At 39.1% G+C, this 15,641-nt stretch overlaps 1 long non-coding RNA gene and 4 other non-coding genes across 5 annotated transcripts; 1 reads left to right on the forward strand and 4 right to left on the reverse strand.

Moving 5' to 3' along the window:
- Window positions 1-878: 878 nt before the first annotated feature.
- On the reverse strand, window positions 879-952 carry trnam-cau (transfer RNA methionine (anticodon CAU)). Its single transcript has one exon. It is a non-coding gene; the product is annotated as a tRNA-Met (tRNA).
- Window positions 953-1,048: 96 nt separating this feature from the next.
- Window positions 1,049-1,131, forward strand: trnal-cag (transfer RNA leucine (anticodon CAG)). Its single transcript has one exon. It is a non-coding gene; the product is annotated as a tRNA-Leu (tRNA).
- Window positions 1,132-2,335: 1,204 nt separating this feature from the next.
- trnam-cau (transfer RNA methionine (anticodon CAU)) lies at window positions 2,336-2,409 on the reverse strand. Its single transcript has one exon. It is a non-coding gene; the product is annotated as a tRNA-Met (tRNA).
- A 2,198-nt stretch (window positions 2,410-4,607) lies between these two features.
- LOC132098451 (uncharacterized) lies at window positions 4,608-5,777 on the reverse strand. Its single transcript, XR_009422925.1, has 3 exons — window positions 5,606-5,777; window positions 5,113-5,161; window positions 4,608-4,962 (listed from the first exon to the last, which is right to left on the reverse strand). It is a non-coding gene; the product is annotated as an uncharacterized LOC132098451 (long non-coding RNA).
- A 7,145-nt stretch (window positions 5,778-12,922) lies between these two features.
- trnam-cau (transfer RNA methionine (anticodon CAU)) lies at window positions 12,923-12,996 on the reverse strand. Its single transcript has one exon. It is a non-coding gene; the product is annotated as a tRNA-Met (tRNA).
- Between the last annotated feature and the right edge of the window lie 2,645 nt (window positions 12,997-15,641).

The following is a 15,641-nucleotide window of genomic DNA, read 5'->3' on the forward strand; positions in this document are numbered from 1 at the left end:
CTGCAGAGCCAGTGGTTATCTTGTAGGCAAACATCAGTATCTTGAATCTGATGCGAACAGCTATTGGTAGCCAGTGCAAAATTATGAAGAGAGGTGTGACGTGGCCTTTCTTTGGCTCGTTGAAGACCACTCTCGCTGCTGCATCCTGGATCAGTTGCAGAGGCTTGATAGTACATGCCAGAAGACCCGCCAAGGGAGCATAACAGTAGCCCAGTCTGGAGAAAACATAGAGCTTGGACAAGGAGTTGTATGGCCTGCTCTGATCGGAAGGGTCTAATCTTCCGAACGTTGTATAAGGCAAATCTGCAGGACCGGGCCAGTGCAGCAATATGGCCTTTGAAACTTCACAAAACCTCAGGAGGATGTGGCCATGTTTTACATGAATATGAAAGGGATGCTATTACTGCCTTCATTCAGTGTTAGCCAGCATGAATGGAGAATTTTCACTTCATTGTATATAAAAGGATGTCACGGGTCTACACGCAATGTCGCTGGATGAGATTCAGGGAATTTACCTGGAACCTCACAGTTTTCCACAAAACATCATTTCACCTGCCCTGAAGAGGAGCTGTGGCATTTTGCCCCCAGGAGACACAGGGAAACCCACACGGAAGGGGAGAGAGAACCTCACTCTTTCTTTCTAAGCCACGGGTGTCAAACTCTAACCCTGGAAGGCCGGAGACCTGCAGAGTTTAGATTCAAGCCTGATTGAACACACCTGATCCAACTAATCATGGCCTTCAGGCTCATTTGAAAACTACATGCCTTGTGTGTTTGAGAAGGGTTGGAACAATACTCTACAGGGCTCGGGCCCTAAAGGAATTTAGTTTGATACCCTTGGTCTAAGCGCTCTCAGTGATCAGAAAAAAGCACCACTCTGCCCCGTGTGAGGCTTGAACTCACGACCTTCAGATTATGAGACTGACGCGCTTCCTAACTGCGCCAACGAGGCTTGTGGGCTAAAAGGCGCCCAAACAGAGAATAAGTAGCTTCTAGGTCCTTGCATTCAGGTGTGGCTCCAACAGGCCATCCTTAGCAAAGCAAGGGTGTCAGGATGGCCGAGCAGTCTAAGGCGCTGCGTTCAGGTCGCAGTCTCCCCTGGAGGCGTGGGTTCGAATCCCACTTCTGACAGATCTATCCTTTGGCTACAGACAGAGACTTCAGTCTTCTGCTACGTTGAGCCAACAGGGCGTTAACTTTGACAAAACACAGCATTTGGCAAATGCTAGTATTCATTGGGCAGGCGTTGAACACAAGGATGAGTTTTTAGACACTTTTTGAAAATGGTTAAAGCCTCCGCTGCTCGAATTGAGATAGGCAAGCTGATCCACCAGCTGGGAACAGTCCAGGAAAAGGTCCTTGAGAGTGATTTTGTGCCACTTTGGGATGGCACCATGAGGCGTCGTTCACTTGCAGAACGCAAGCATAGGTCTGAACCAGCGACTTTAGGTATATTGCTGTGGAGCCAGTGGTTATCTTGTAGGCAAACATCAGTATCTTGAATCTGATGCGAACAGCTATTGGTAGCCAGTGCAAATTAATGAAGAGAGGTGTGACGTAGGGTTTCTTTGGCTCGTTGAAGACCACTCTCGCTGCTGCATCCTGGATCAGTTGCAGAGGCTTTATAGTACGTGCCGGAAGACCCGCCAAGGGAGCATAACAGTAGCCCAGTCTGGAGAAAACAAAGAGCTTGGACAAGGAGTTGTGTGGCCTGCTCTGATCGGAAGGGTCTAATCTTCCGAACGTTGTATAAGGCAAATCTGCAGGACCGGGCCAGTGCAGCAATATGGCCTTTGAAACTTCACAAAACCTCAGGAGGATGTGGCCATGTGTTACTTGAATATGAGAGGGATGCTATTACTGCCTTCATTCAGTGTTAGCCAGCATGAATACAGAATTTCCACCTCATTGTATATAAAAGGGTGGCACGGGTCTACACGCAATGTCGCTGGATGAGATTCAGGGAATTTACCTGGAACCTCACAGTTTTCCACAAAACATAATTTCACCTGCCCTGAAGAGGAGCTGTGGCCTTTTGCCCCCAGGAGACACGGGGAAACCCACACGGAAGGGGACAGAGAACCTCACTCTTTCTTTCTAAGCCACGGGTGTCAAACTCTAACCCTGGAAGGCCGGAGACCTGCAGAGTTTAGATTCAAGCCTGATTGAACACACCTGATCCAGCTAATCATGGCCTTCAGGCTCATTTGAAAACTACATGCCTTGTGTGTTTGAGAAGCGTTGGAACAACACTCTACAGGGCTCGGGCCGTAAAGGAATTTAGTTTGATACCCCTGGTCTAAGCGCTCTCAGTGATCAGAAAAAAGCACCACTCTGCCCCGTGTGAGGCTCGAACTCACAACCTTCAGATTATGAGACTGACATGCTGCCTAACTGCGCCAACGAGGCTTGTGGGCTAAAGGACCCCAAAACAGAGAATAAGTAGCTTCTAGGTCCTTGCATTCAGGTGTGGCTCCAACAGGCCATCCCTAGCCAAGCAAGGGTGTCAGGATGGCCGACTGGTCTAAGGCGCTGCGCTCAAGCTGGGGAACAATAGTCCGTCGAAGAAGGGAAGAAAAGAGGGAAGGAAGAAAAAGAGAAGGGGGAGAAAGAAAAAATGAAGAAAAGAAAGGGTAAAATTTGACGTTCAAAGACCGATCTTCCTTAGCATGCGTGCAATGATACATCTTCCGGTTTCTTCTTGCGGTAAATTCGCGCATTTATATTACACTGTTTTCTATTGCAGTTGCTCCCCTCGACTCGGGTTCGAATCCAGCTAAAGACAACTTTTTGTAATATTGTTAATTGCTTTAAATTAAATAAAGTTTCAAGGTTAATTAAATGTATATATGTGCTTTGTTTGATATTTTTTTCATTAAATTTAATACACCAATGGAAATGTGTTTTGTTATTATTAGTTATTTAGTAGTTGTTGTATTAATTTTTATTCTGATTAAGCATGTTATTTGTAGTTGTATTCATATTTAAGCATTTTATTAGTTGTAATTTTATTGATATTAAATCAGATTATTTTTAAGGTTACATTCATTCAAGACACCTTCAAATCTGTCATTTCTAATTAAAAAAGGATGCAAAAAATAGTCATTATTATGCTGAAAAATGTCTGTGACAAATGACAAAGTGCAAATTATCTTTTTAGGAATACGTTCTATTGTTGCAGTGTACTGATGAAATGTTTACTAAAGTACAAATAAAAAAGCAACAATTCTCTTCTTTTTTTTTACAATTATGCCAACATAACATTAATGTATATTAAACAAATTAAGTTTATATAAGTTTTCAAAAAAAAAAAAAAATTAATTAAAAGGGAAATAAAAGGAAAATAAATGTAGAAATCCAAAAGCATCTCAATTTGTTTTTTTTATTTATTTTACAATTATGCTAACAGAACAGTAATGAATATTAAATTAAGTTTTCAAACAATAAATTAAAAAGGTAAAAGTAAAAGTTAAATAGGATTAAAAAAGCAGTAAATAAAGTTATATAAAATAATGTTAAACACAAATATTAACAATAGTGAACTATATTTAAACAACTATATACACACAACAATAAATAAAAATATACAGTGTATACATTATTTGGGAACAGTTCTCCGCATTTCCTCTAACCACTGTTCTTTTGTAACGTTCTCAGTCTGTGGACAGTACACCTTGCCCCTGTACTGGGTATGTCCCGTTGCACTGGTTTTGAATTGTCCACACTTCCTGCAAGTGTTTGCCTTGTAGGGTCTCTTGGGCATGGTTTGTGGATTGGCAGCTGGTTGTGAATTGGTGCTCTGCACAACTGTAGGCTGTAACAGTGGCATCCTATGGACAGCTGACAGTCTTTGAACCATTTGCAGACCCTGGAACACTGGCACACCCTGAAACATCGGCAAAAATATGGTTTTCTGGTATTAAAAAAATTTGTACAAGTTTAATAATTCGTACAGAATGAAACGTGAAATGTGTCTTCATAGAATACTTTATAGATTATGCCATTACTTACAGAGGACAGTACTGCTTGGTATAGAGGCACTAGACACTGTTGCGCTGGGCTGGTCTTCAACCTGAGAAGGTCTCCTGGCCACACTAAGATTTGGCTTTGCTGCAGCAATGTGAGAGCAAGTAAATCTTGGTTTGTTAAACCAAAAATGTGAGAAGACAGAATGTGTTATAATAGCAAGAATTACTATTTATATTAATATTACTATTTTAAGTAAATGCAGGTTTTTAAAAACATTTCTTTCTGAATAGAAGTGTCATCCATAAGAGGAATGATTTATTAGCAGTATTGACTCTTGAAATTACTACAAAGTATTTGCATGATGGAATAATTGTTAATATGTGTACAGCTAATAATAGCCAGCGTCTATGTGGAATGTTACCTGAGATTGAGAAAGAAAGATAATGTAGCTTTTACACATGAGAAGTATTGAGAGAGATGCCATGAGGGACATGAGTCTAGCTCAGTGACCTTCAACCCAGGCAGAGCTCAGTTAGAGAGGAAGAGGACAATCCAAGAGTAAAGCCCAGAGATGAAAGAGAGAAAGCAGACAGGTTACATTCTACATTTATCCTTGACCATGTGACTTAAACCAAATCTGAGATATTCAAACTGACCATTCAGCAGACAACAGGTGCCCCCACTGTACAAGAGGGGTGACAATTAGTAGGTCAGCCAGCATCTCATAGCATTCTTGCTTTTTCTTTTTTTCTTCTTCTTACGTTCTGAACTTTCTTGAATTTTAATTGAGCTCATACTTAAGTGGTATTATTAAAAAAGTTAAATAGTAATTCTTACCATTGAAAATTGTGTTGCAACTCTTGCTTCCACAGGTGCAGTAGACTAGGGGCAGGGGCAGAGGCTGGGGGTCAGGCTGACTCTGCTCCATGGCCTTCTTTGCTGTTTCAGCAGCATGAGGTTCTTCCACCACCCTTTGTGCGGGTCCAGTAGAGGCTTAAGACGACCAAATAAAAAACAAAACAAAAAAAACACTTTAATACATAATTCCGAAAGAAACCTTTTCAGTAAATATACTAATAAAAAACACTTGCTACATTAATGTTACCTTTGGAGTTTGAAAACCACAGATGCATTTCAGCACACCTCCAAGCAAGGTTGTTTGGCCACGAAACAGCATCTGACATTTCTCTATCTGTAAGCATTATAACAAATATAATGCACAATACAAGTGAGTCCCTTAAGAGAGCATAAAATACTTCATTAAATTCATATATTTATTCATTCATTGATTAATTTCTAGGACACAAGTCACATTTATCTTATATATAATGTTACAACTGGTATCTCTGTTTAGAGGAGAAAGATACAAGAGAGGAACATTTCTCAAAATACCTGCAACATTACATAAATGTCTATAAACAATTATGACACACTCTGGTTTACACTGTTGTTAGCCATAACATAACACAGCCATCACATTACATCGTTCAAATGAATGGGACCAGGTAAATGTTTGTTCTGAAGCCTGATGTGTTGTTCTCTTATGCAAATACATTAAACAAAGATACTAATAATGTTCGATTAAGATTATTATTATTTTTTATTTCTCTATCATGCAAAGGTAAAAAACACTCACCCTTTGATAAATCTCGTACCACTTTTTATGTCGAACTACGCGACAATGACCCTGGTCATAGGTCACGAACTTCAGTAATTAACCTTTTTTACCTCTGACACGCCCCCTGAGGATGATGTCATTCTTTCGTACAACTTCGGCACGGTTCGGCAACTTGATTGACACCTGAGTAGAAGAGCTGACCCCTCCACCTAGCGGTGATACGCGGAAACGTGCCGTCGACATCCCCCTGCTCTCTGATTAGCCAAATGTCACGAATGTCAAGAGAATGTTATGAATTGCGCTTTTTGATTGGCTGGAAATGTTAAGGCGATTCGACGCTATTGGTCCAAATGTCATAGCAATTCGATGCGATTGGCTGCGCAGTTCGACATTGCTCAACATTTCTGAAATATTGTCAGACTATCCTTCGTCAGCTAGCGTTCAGGTCTCAGTCTCCCCTCGAGGCGTGGGTTCGAATCCCACTTCTGACAGATCTATCCTTTGGCTGCAGACAGAGACTTCAGTCTTCTGCTACGTTGAGCCAGCAGGGCGTTAACTTTGACAAAACACAGCATTTGGCAAATGCTAGTATTCATTGGGAAGGCGTTGAAGACAAGGATGAGTTTTTAGACACTTTTTGAAAATGGTGAAAGCCTCCACTGCTCGAATTTAGATAGGCAAGCCGATCCACCAGCTGGGAACAGTCCAGGAAAAGGTCCATGAGAGTGATTTTGTGCCTCTTTGGGATGGCATCACGAGGCGTCGTTCACTTGCAGAACGCAAGCATAGGTCTTAACCAGCGACTTTAGGTATATTGCTGCAGAGCCAGTGGTTATCTTGTAGGCAAACATCAGTATCTTGAATCTGATGCGAACAGCTATTGGTAGCCAGTGCAAAATTATGAAGAGAGGTGTGACGGTGGGCTTTCTTTGGCTCGTTGAAGACCACTCTCGCTGCTGCCTCCTGGATCAGTTGCAGAGGCTTGATAGTACGTGCTGGAAGACCCTCCAAGGGAGCATAACAGTAGCCCAGTCTGGAGAAAACAAAGAGCTTGGACAAGGAGTTGTGTGGCCTGCTCTGATCGGAAGGGTCTAATCTTCCGAACGTTGTATATGTGGACGATTTTTATAGGTCAATATGTAAACTATTCAGGCATAATCAATGTGACTCTAGCCATTTATGTATCAAGTTATTCTACTGTTATAATCATGCTTTTGACTGTATGTAGTGGCCTGCCTGAGAATGGAATGTGCAGAGAGTGCAGGGGTATAGTAAATGGTGCATCTGCACACTCTATTTGGACATTAGACAAAATATATGATCAGACCTCCTTGGTGCAGACATTACCAAAATACAGCATATAGTAAAGTTGGACACACTGTTTTGACATAAGACAAAATATATGATTAGGCCTCCTCGTTTCACTTAAAATAAATTCTACATCCTAAAATCAAGCTGGAGACAGCCATAAAAGGTAGAAGAGTTGATAAACAGAACCATATGTATGAAATGTATTGAACATGGGCACGCCTTCAGAAGCACTGTATAAAATAGAGAACCGACACAGACTCGGCAGACTGTTCTGCAGGGCTTTCTCGGTTTTATTTTCTCTTGAAAATAAAATCTTTCTTATGGAAACAAAACCCCGAGACAGTGTGATTCCTCAGATCCATGGCAGACGAAAATACACTACTTTTGGCACCCCAGATGGGACTGGAAAGGAGCAGCAGAGTGGACGGCCGCTTTTGAGCTGACTGATGAGCAACACACACACACAGTGGTGGCCACCATAGAATATAAGGTAAGCATTTTTGCCTATATAATTAGTGCGTGTTGTTGACCGGTCAATTCTGAGCGGTAAGGTCACTTAAAATCTGCTCTTCCAAATTTAGAACTAATTAAATAAAAATGGAGGGTTTTGTTTCCAGAAGAAAAACTGCATATACATATTTGGTTTACTGAAAGGTCTTTTGGAAAAGGCCTGATTTTAATCTGGATAGTGTAGGCAGAAATACATTGCATGCAATGGTCTGTGTTCATTGTGGGCTGGGCCTATAAGGGACAGCAATACACGTGAGCCAGATGTATTATAGAGGAAAAGTCCTTAGGATACCGCTCTGTATATGTAAGATACAGGGGACTGAACGGAAAGGCGGAAAAGTCCTTTGGATACCGCTCTGTATATATAAGATACAGAGGTCTGAACGGGAAGGCAGAAAATCATGTATAGTACTGATTTGTACTTTGTTGAGGAAGTGTATCAGTGAAAGAGCGAGTAGAGCTGACAGGTCACTCAGGAGAGTGTAGAGTACTCTGTATTTATGTACGTTTTAATGTAAGTGTCTGTGTGACTGGCTGTGTTGGTGTGAGAAAATAGATCCTATATCTGGTGGAGCAAGAGGTGCTCTCCCCTCCTGAACCATCACTCGAGAGTGGTTAGGTTACCGAGACGGGCGTGGCTGGTGTTGAGAAAGGATAAGTGCAGGAGCCCTAAAACAATAAAGTTAACTGTATGAATGTTGTTTTAGAGAAAAAAATAATAAAAATGTTCCAAGAAAGGGACTGTGCAGAATATAAAAATAATAATAAATTAATTAAAATAAGATATGCATTTATTATTTAATAACTTATATTAATAGATGAATTTAAAAGATGCATGTGCTTAAAACTTTATATCTAATATGTGAAGACATCTAGAATTTGTATCTTGTTATCCCTGGGACACAGTATGAAAGTTAATCCATTACAGAGTTTCAGAGATTGGGCTTGAGTTATAAAAAATAAAAAAGAATTACCTGTGTAGTGCAATGCGGAATGAGAGCAAGATTGGGTGACCAAGTTAATAGACATTTTGATTCAAAAGCCATAGGCATTTTACAATAGGAAGGGAACTAGTTGCTTAAATATTTAAATTAAATTATTTATTTACAATAATAGGAATTATTTTATGTTGGTTAGGAAACATTAATTCAATAATATCAGTCTTTATTTTACCATATGCATGTCATGCTGTTATAAAAGGGTTTATTTTGTTTTATTGCAGTATACTTAGATAATAAAGGTAGCTGATTTCTGCATTTTGCAAAGAAGAAAAAAATGCTTGCTATTTTTCTGCAATGAAGAACTTGCTTTACTAACATAGAATAAGAGAACTGCTGTGTTCAACCAGATGATTTTGTTTTTACTAAGGAAGCACTGAAAGAAGAGGTTGAAAAGTGAAAATTAGAAAAAGAGCTGACTGCTCAGACAAAATTTGGTCAGAAGTTACATAGCTACATTTGATTAATGCAGTCTCTGAGTGTTAAAATTTCTGATGACTTCTGGAAGAGCGCCTTGACAAAAAGACGCAATGAACTGGAGTCTGTCGAGAAATGGCAAAGCAGCAAACACAGCTGCAGAGAGAAGAAGAGGGAGGGGCTGATGGACACTATACCCTCCTGAAAGAGGAGAGCAATCTTCAGCATGGAGAAAGACTGAAGCAAAGCAGGAAAAGGTGAATCTTTCACTTGAGACTTTTCCTGAGGTTGAAAAGAACATTATGAAATGCAAAACTCTGGCAGAAAGCAACCAGAAGCCAGACTGAGAAGAAGCAGAGAAACAACGGAGACCATACACCACAACATCAGGTCTTTGAGTGCCATCACAGACTGACAACCCAGTACAACAGCCCAGGCTGATGATGTCACCAGAAGGACTTCCATTCCTTCAGTGCACAGGTGCTGCATATTCAATGAACACTATAGAGACTGCTTCAAATGTTAATTATTTTATTTCATTATTTTATTAACTATTGTAATATTGATTATTCACTGGTCTCACAGCACTTCTTTAAATTCAGTGTTTTAACTAACTCTCTCAATCTGCTTTTCAATAGGTACCAGTCCAGTCTTATATCTTAAAGGAAAAATTATTTTGACAGACAGAAGTGAGTACTTGACTCACCAATCAGATAAACATGGAGCTGGATTTGGCATAGTAAGGCTGTTTCATTGACCAACTAGTGAAAAAAAAGGCAAAACTGAATACTTGACAGCAATGCTGAACCCTTTTGGGGGAAAATAAAAATAAAAAAGGGTATCCAAATGCAAAATAGGGAAATAAATATATATATATATATATATATGGTTGAGAAAATAGAAATATTGGTCACTCCATTTTGTTTAAAGGTAACTTTCTAGGGTTAGATTTAATAAAATAATAAAACTTATTCCAAAGATCCAAAATCTAGAAATCAAATATGCTGTAATCACTGGGGATAACAAGATGGAAATGTTGATGGTCATGGATCCTAAATTATGCAGAGATCTCCAATCCTCTTCTCAGAGTAGCTCATGAGCAATAACAAAAAAGTATTTGACTAAACTTTAAATTAGACAAACAAGAGACATTTGAGAAATTATAATTGGCTCTCTCAAATGCCCAATGCCTAGGCCTAATATTCTAAACGAATCAATCTATTAGATTTTGGAAAAAGAAAGGAAAGAAAGAAAAAGAAGTATATAGAGCGGTGTTAAAATAAACTTTATGGTGACTGATGTTGCCCAGTTGCGTGACATCTAGAAACTATGTGGAATGATACCAGGTCTACGCTAAGTAGAGTCTTACATCAAAGGTTCATGTTATCCTACACAAAATGTGCCATTCCACAGCTAAAATAATTTAGTTCACAATCAGCTGACATTCTGAGATAAAAATATGTTTTTGGCCAAAAGGGGGTGTGAAAGGTGTGAAAAAAGTATGAATGATGGTGTTGTATGGCATGAAAGAGAGTGTCTGACGAGACACTGAGGCAATTCAATCAATTTGCCAAAACAGCTGTATACAAATATGAGTGTGGGCCCACAGGGCAAATTTATGCCCAGTAAAATAATGACCATGGATGAATTTGGACAAGTTTCCTGGTCAGTACATAGGTCATTGTGGCAGAAAGAAAAACAGTGCCACACATGCGCAGCGTATAACATGGGAAGGCAGAGCAAAGCAAGCTTGCTCTGTCCACCCCACATCTAACTTTCTTTTCAGCATATCATGATGGAGCTGATTGTGTCAAAAGAATGAAATATTATCTTTCTGACTGTTAAAATAAATAAAGTGGGTTGAGTGTTTTCCAGGTCAAAAGGCCTATACTACTGAGAAAGATAGACCTAGGAAATTATCCAGTAATATAGTGGTACTAGTTTGCAAAACAAAGAGACAACTGAATAAGCAAATTGTTGAGAATAAAATTGAAATGAATTTAAAAATAGTAAGGATGCTAAAAACGAAATTCTTTATTATATTATAGAAAATGGGTATTCACTCTTTTCTCATTGTAAGGACAGCACTGGAATTGTGAAAGCTCAAAAAGGGGCCAAGACAGCCCTCAACCCACATTACATTTCCACAGGTCTCACCAAGAACGACGACTAGCAAGATGAACAAATTAGCATGCTTGATATACTAACAAAAACTCTTAAGTTTCCCATTTACAGGTGACAGCAATTCTAGTAAGGTCAAGGAATGCTTCGCTCCATCAAAGAGAACCAGTGAGGGTGCAGTTAGGATCTCAAGGGAGAGCCTTGCATTAATCAGCAAAACGGTTACAGAGTGACACCTGAGTTCACATCTCTAACCTTAAAATACACCAACCAGCTTCAACAACTCCACACAGCATGAAGTGAGGGATGAAGGGCGTGCTAGTAACGACCCACCCTTGCCAACGATGGAAAGTCCATTGCAACGACTCGCAAAGAGTCTCCCTGGTGAAGATGTCAAGATGATGGGAAACGGATTTTTGAGCGTAACCAAAATGGCCTCTACAGTGCACAAAACATATGGACTGAAGATCAACTATGCTATTTTTGTGATGTTACATTTTTTATGTTTATTACTCTTGGATTTTACATAACTGTAACAACCACAGGCAAGTGCTGAAGTGCTGAACATTGTTTTATCTTTAATGAGGGGGTTAGGGAGACTGGATCTTTTACTCCCTCCTTGTCAAATTAGGAAAGAGATGTTTGGTCCAGTAATCCCTCAGAGTGGAATTTCATAATCAAGTCACTGGTGATAATACAATGTGACTTATTTAGTCACTAGGTAATGTAACTAATATGACTGGATTATGGAGTAGCACTCTGAATAAAAATAATCAAATGTGAGACTTATTAAGTCTCAAAGGGGAGAATGTGGAAGATTTTTATTGGTCAATATGTAAACTAATCAGGCATAATCAATGTGACTCTAGCCATTTATGTATCAAGTTATTCTACTGTTATAATCATGCTTTTGACTGTATGTAGAGGCCTGCCTGAGAATGGAATGTGCAGAGAGTGCAGGGGTATAGTAAATGGTGCATCTGCACACTCTATTTGGACATTAGACAAAATATATGATCAGACCTCCTTGGTGCAGACATTACCAAAATACAGCATATAGTAAAGTTGGACACACTGTTTTGACATAAGACAAAATATATGATTAGGCCTCCTCGTTTCACTTAAAATAAATTCTACATCCTAAAATCAAGCTGGAGACAGCCATAAAAGGTAGAAGAGTTGATAAACAGAACCATATGTATGAAATGTATTGAACATGGGCACGCCTTCAGAAGCACTGTATAAAATAGAGAACCGACACAGACTCGGCAGACTGTTCTGCAGAGCTTTCTTGGTTTTATTTTCTCTTGAAAATAAAATCTTTCTTATGGAAACAAAACCCCGAGACAGTGTGATTCCTCAGATCCATGGCAGATGAAAATACACTACATATAAGGCAAATCTGCAGGACCGGGCCAGTGCAGCAATATGGCCTTTGAAACTTCACAAAACCTCAGGAGGATGTGGCCATGTGTTACATGAATATGAGAGGGATGCTATTACTGCCTTCATTCAGTGTTAGCCAGCATGAATGCAGAATTTTCACTTCATTGTATATAAAAGGATGGCACGGGTCTACACGCAATGTCGCTGGATGAGATTCAGGGAATTTACCTGGAACCTCACAGTTTTCCACAAAACATCATTTCACCTGCCCTGAAGAGGAGCTGTGGCCTTTTGCCCCCAGGAGACACAGGAAAACCCACACGGAAGGGAACAGAGAACCTCACTCTTTCTTTCTAAGCCACGGGTGTCAAACTCAGTCCCTGGAAGGCCGGAGACCTGCAGAGTTTAGACTCAAGCCTGACTGAACACACCTGATCCAACTAATCATGGCCTTCAGGCTCATTTGAAAACTACATGCCTTGTGTGTTTGGGAAGGGTTGGAAGAACACTCTACAGGGCTCGGGCCCTAAAGGAATTTAGTTTGATACCCCTGGTCTAAGCGCTCTCAGTGATCAGAAAAAAAGCACCACTCTGCCCCGTGTGAGGCTCAAACTCACGACCTTCAGATTATGAGACTGACGCGCTGCCTAACTGCGCCAACGAGGCTTGTAGGCTAAAGGGCGCCCAAACAGAGAATAAGTAGCTTCTAGATCCTTGCATTCAGGTGTGGCTCCAACAGGCCATCCCTAGGCAAGCAAGGGTGTCAGGATGGCCGAGCGGTCTAAGGCGCTGCGCTCAAGCTGGGGAACAATAGTCCGTCGAAGAAGGTAAGAAAAGAGGGAAGGAAGAAAAAGAGAAGGGGAAGAAGAGAAAGAAAAAATGAAGAAAAGAAAGGGGAAAATTTGACGTTCAAAGACCGATCTTCCTTAGCATGCGCGCAGTGATACATCTTCCGGTTTCTTCTTGCGGTAAATTCGCGCATTTATATTACACTGTTTTCTATTGCAGGTGCTCCCCTCGACTCGGGTTCGAATCCAGCTAAAGACAACTTTTTGTAATATTGTTAATTGCTTTAAATAAATAAAGCTTCAAGGTTAATTAAATGTATATATGTGCTTTGTTTGATATTTTTTTCATTAAATTTAATACACCAATGGAAATGTGTTTTGTTATTATTAGTTATTTAGTAGTTGTTGTATTAATTTTTATTCTGATTAAGCATGTTATTTGTAGTTGTATTCATATTTAAGCATTTTATTAGTTGTAATTTTATTGATATTAAATCAGATTATTTTTAAGGTTACATTCATTCAAGACACCTTCAAATCTGTCATTTCTAATTAAAAAAGGATGCAAAAAATAGTCATTATTATGCTGAAAAATGTGACAAATGACAAAGTGCAAATTATCTTTTTAGGAATACGTTCTATTGTTGCAGTGTACTGATGAAATGTTTACTAAAGTACAAATAAAAAAGCAATAATTCTCTTCTTTTTTTTTACAATTATGCCAACATAACATTAATGTATATTAAACAAATTAAATTTATATAAGTTTTCAAAAAAAAATTAATTAAAAGGGAAATAAAAGGAAAATAAATGTAGAAATCCAAAAGCATCTCAATTTGTTTTTTTATTTATTTTACAATTATGCTAACAGAACAGTAATGCATATTAAATTAAGTTTTCAAACAATAAATTAAAAAGGTAAAAGTAAAAGTTAAATAGGATTAAAAAAGCAGTAAATAAAGTTAAATAAAATAATGTTAAACACAAATATTGACAATAGTGAACTATATTTAAACAACTAAATACACACAACAATAAATAAAAATATACAGTTTATACATTATTTGGGAACAGTTCTCCGCATTTCCTCTAACCACTGTTCTTTTGTAACGTTCTCAGTCTGTGGACAGTACACCTTGCCCCTGTACTGGGTATGTCCCGTTGCACTGGTTTTGAATTGTCCACACTTCCTGCAAGTGTTTGCCTTGTAGGGTCTCTTGGGCATGGTTTGTGGATTGGCAGCTGGTTGTGAATTGGTGCTCTGCACAACTGTAGGCTGTAACAGTGGCATCCTATGGACAGCTGACAGTCTTTGAACCATTTGCAGACCCTGGAACACTGGCACACCCTGAAACATCGGCAAAAATATGGTTTTCTGGTATTAAAAAAATTTGTACAAGTTTAATAATTCGTACAGAATGAAACGTGAAATGTGTCTTCATAGAATACTTTATAGATTATGCCATTACTTACAGAGGACAGTACTGCTTGGTATAGAGGCACTAGACACTGTTGCGCTGGGCTGGTCTTCAACCTGAGAAGGTCTCCTGGCCACACTAAGATTTGGCTTTGCTGCAGCAATGTGAGAGCAAGTAAATCTTGGTTTGGTAAACCAAAAATGTGAGAAGAGAGAATGTGTTATAATAGCAAGAATTACTATTTATATTACTATTACTATTTTAAGTAAATGCAGGTTTTTAAAAACATTTCTTTCTGAATAGACGTGTCATCCATAAGAGGAATGATTTATTAGCAGTATTGACTCTTGAAATTACTACAAAGTATTTGCATGATGGAATAATTGTTAATATGTGTACAGCTAATAATAGCCAGCATCTATGTGGAATGTTACCTGAGATTGAGAAAGAAAGATAATGTAGCTTTAACACATGAGAATTATTGAGAGAGATGCCATGAGGGACATGAGTCTAGCTCAGTGACCTTCAACCCAGGCAGAGCTCAGTTAGAGAGGAAGAGGACAATACAAGAGTAAAGCCCAGAGATGATAGAGAGAAAGCAGACAGGTTACATTCTACATTTATCCTTGACCATGTGACTTAAACCAAATCTGAGATATTCAAACTGACCATTCAGCAGACAACAGGTGCCCCCACTGTACAAGAGGGGTGACAATTACTAGGTCAGCCAGCATCTCATAGCATTCTTGCTTTTTCTTTTTTTCTTCTTCTTACGTTCTGAACTTTCTTGAATTTTAATTGAGCTCATACTTAAGTGGTATTATTAAAAAAGTTAAATAGTAATTCTTACCATTGAAAATTGTGTTGCAACTCTTGCTTCCACAGGTGCAGTAGGTTAGGGGCAGGGGCAGAGGCTGGGGGTCAGGCTGACTCTGCTCCATGGCCTTCTTTGCTGTTTCAGCAGCATGAGGTTCTTCCACCACCCTTTGTGCGGGTCCAGTAGAGGCTTAAGACGACCAAATAAAAAACAAAACAAAAAAAACACTTTAATACATAATTTAGAAAGAAACCTTTTCAGTAAATATACTAATAAAAATAACTTGCT

Source organism: Carassius carassius, chromosome 22 (assembly GCF_963082965.1).
Source record: "Carassius carassius chromosome 22, fCarCar2.1, whole genome shotgun sequence".
Classification (NCBI taxonomy): Eukaryota; Metazoa; Chordata; class Actinopteri; order Cypriniformes; family Cyprinidae; genus Carassius; species Carassius carassius.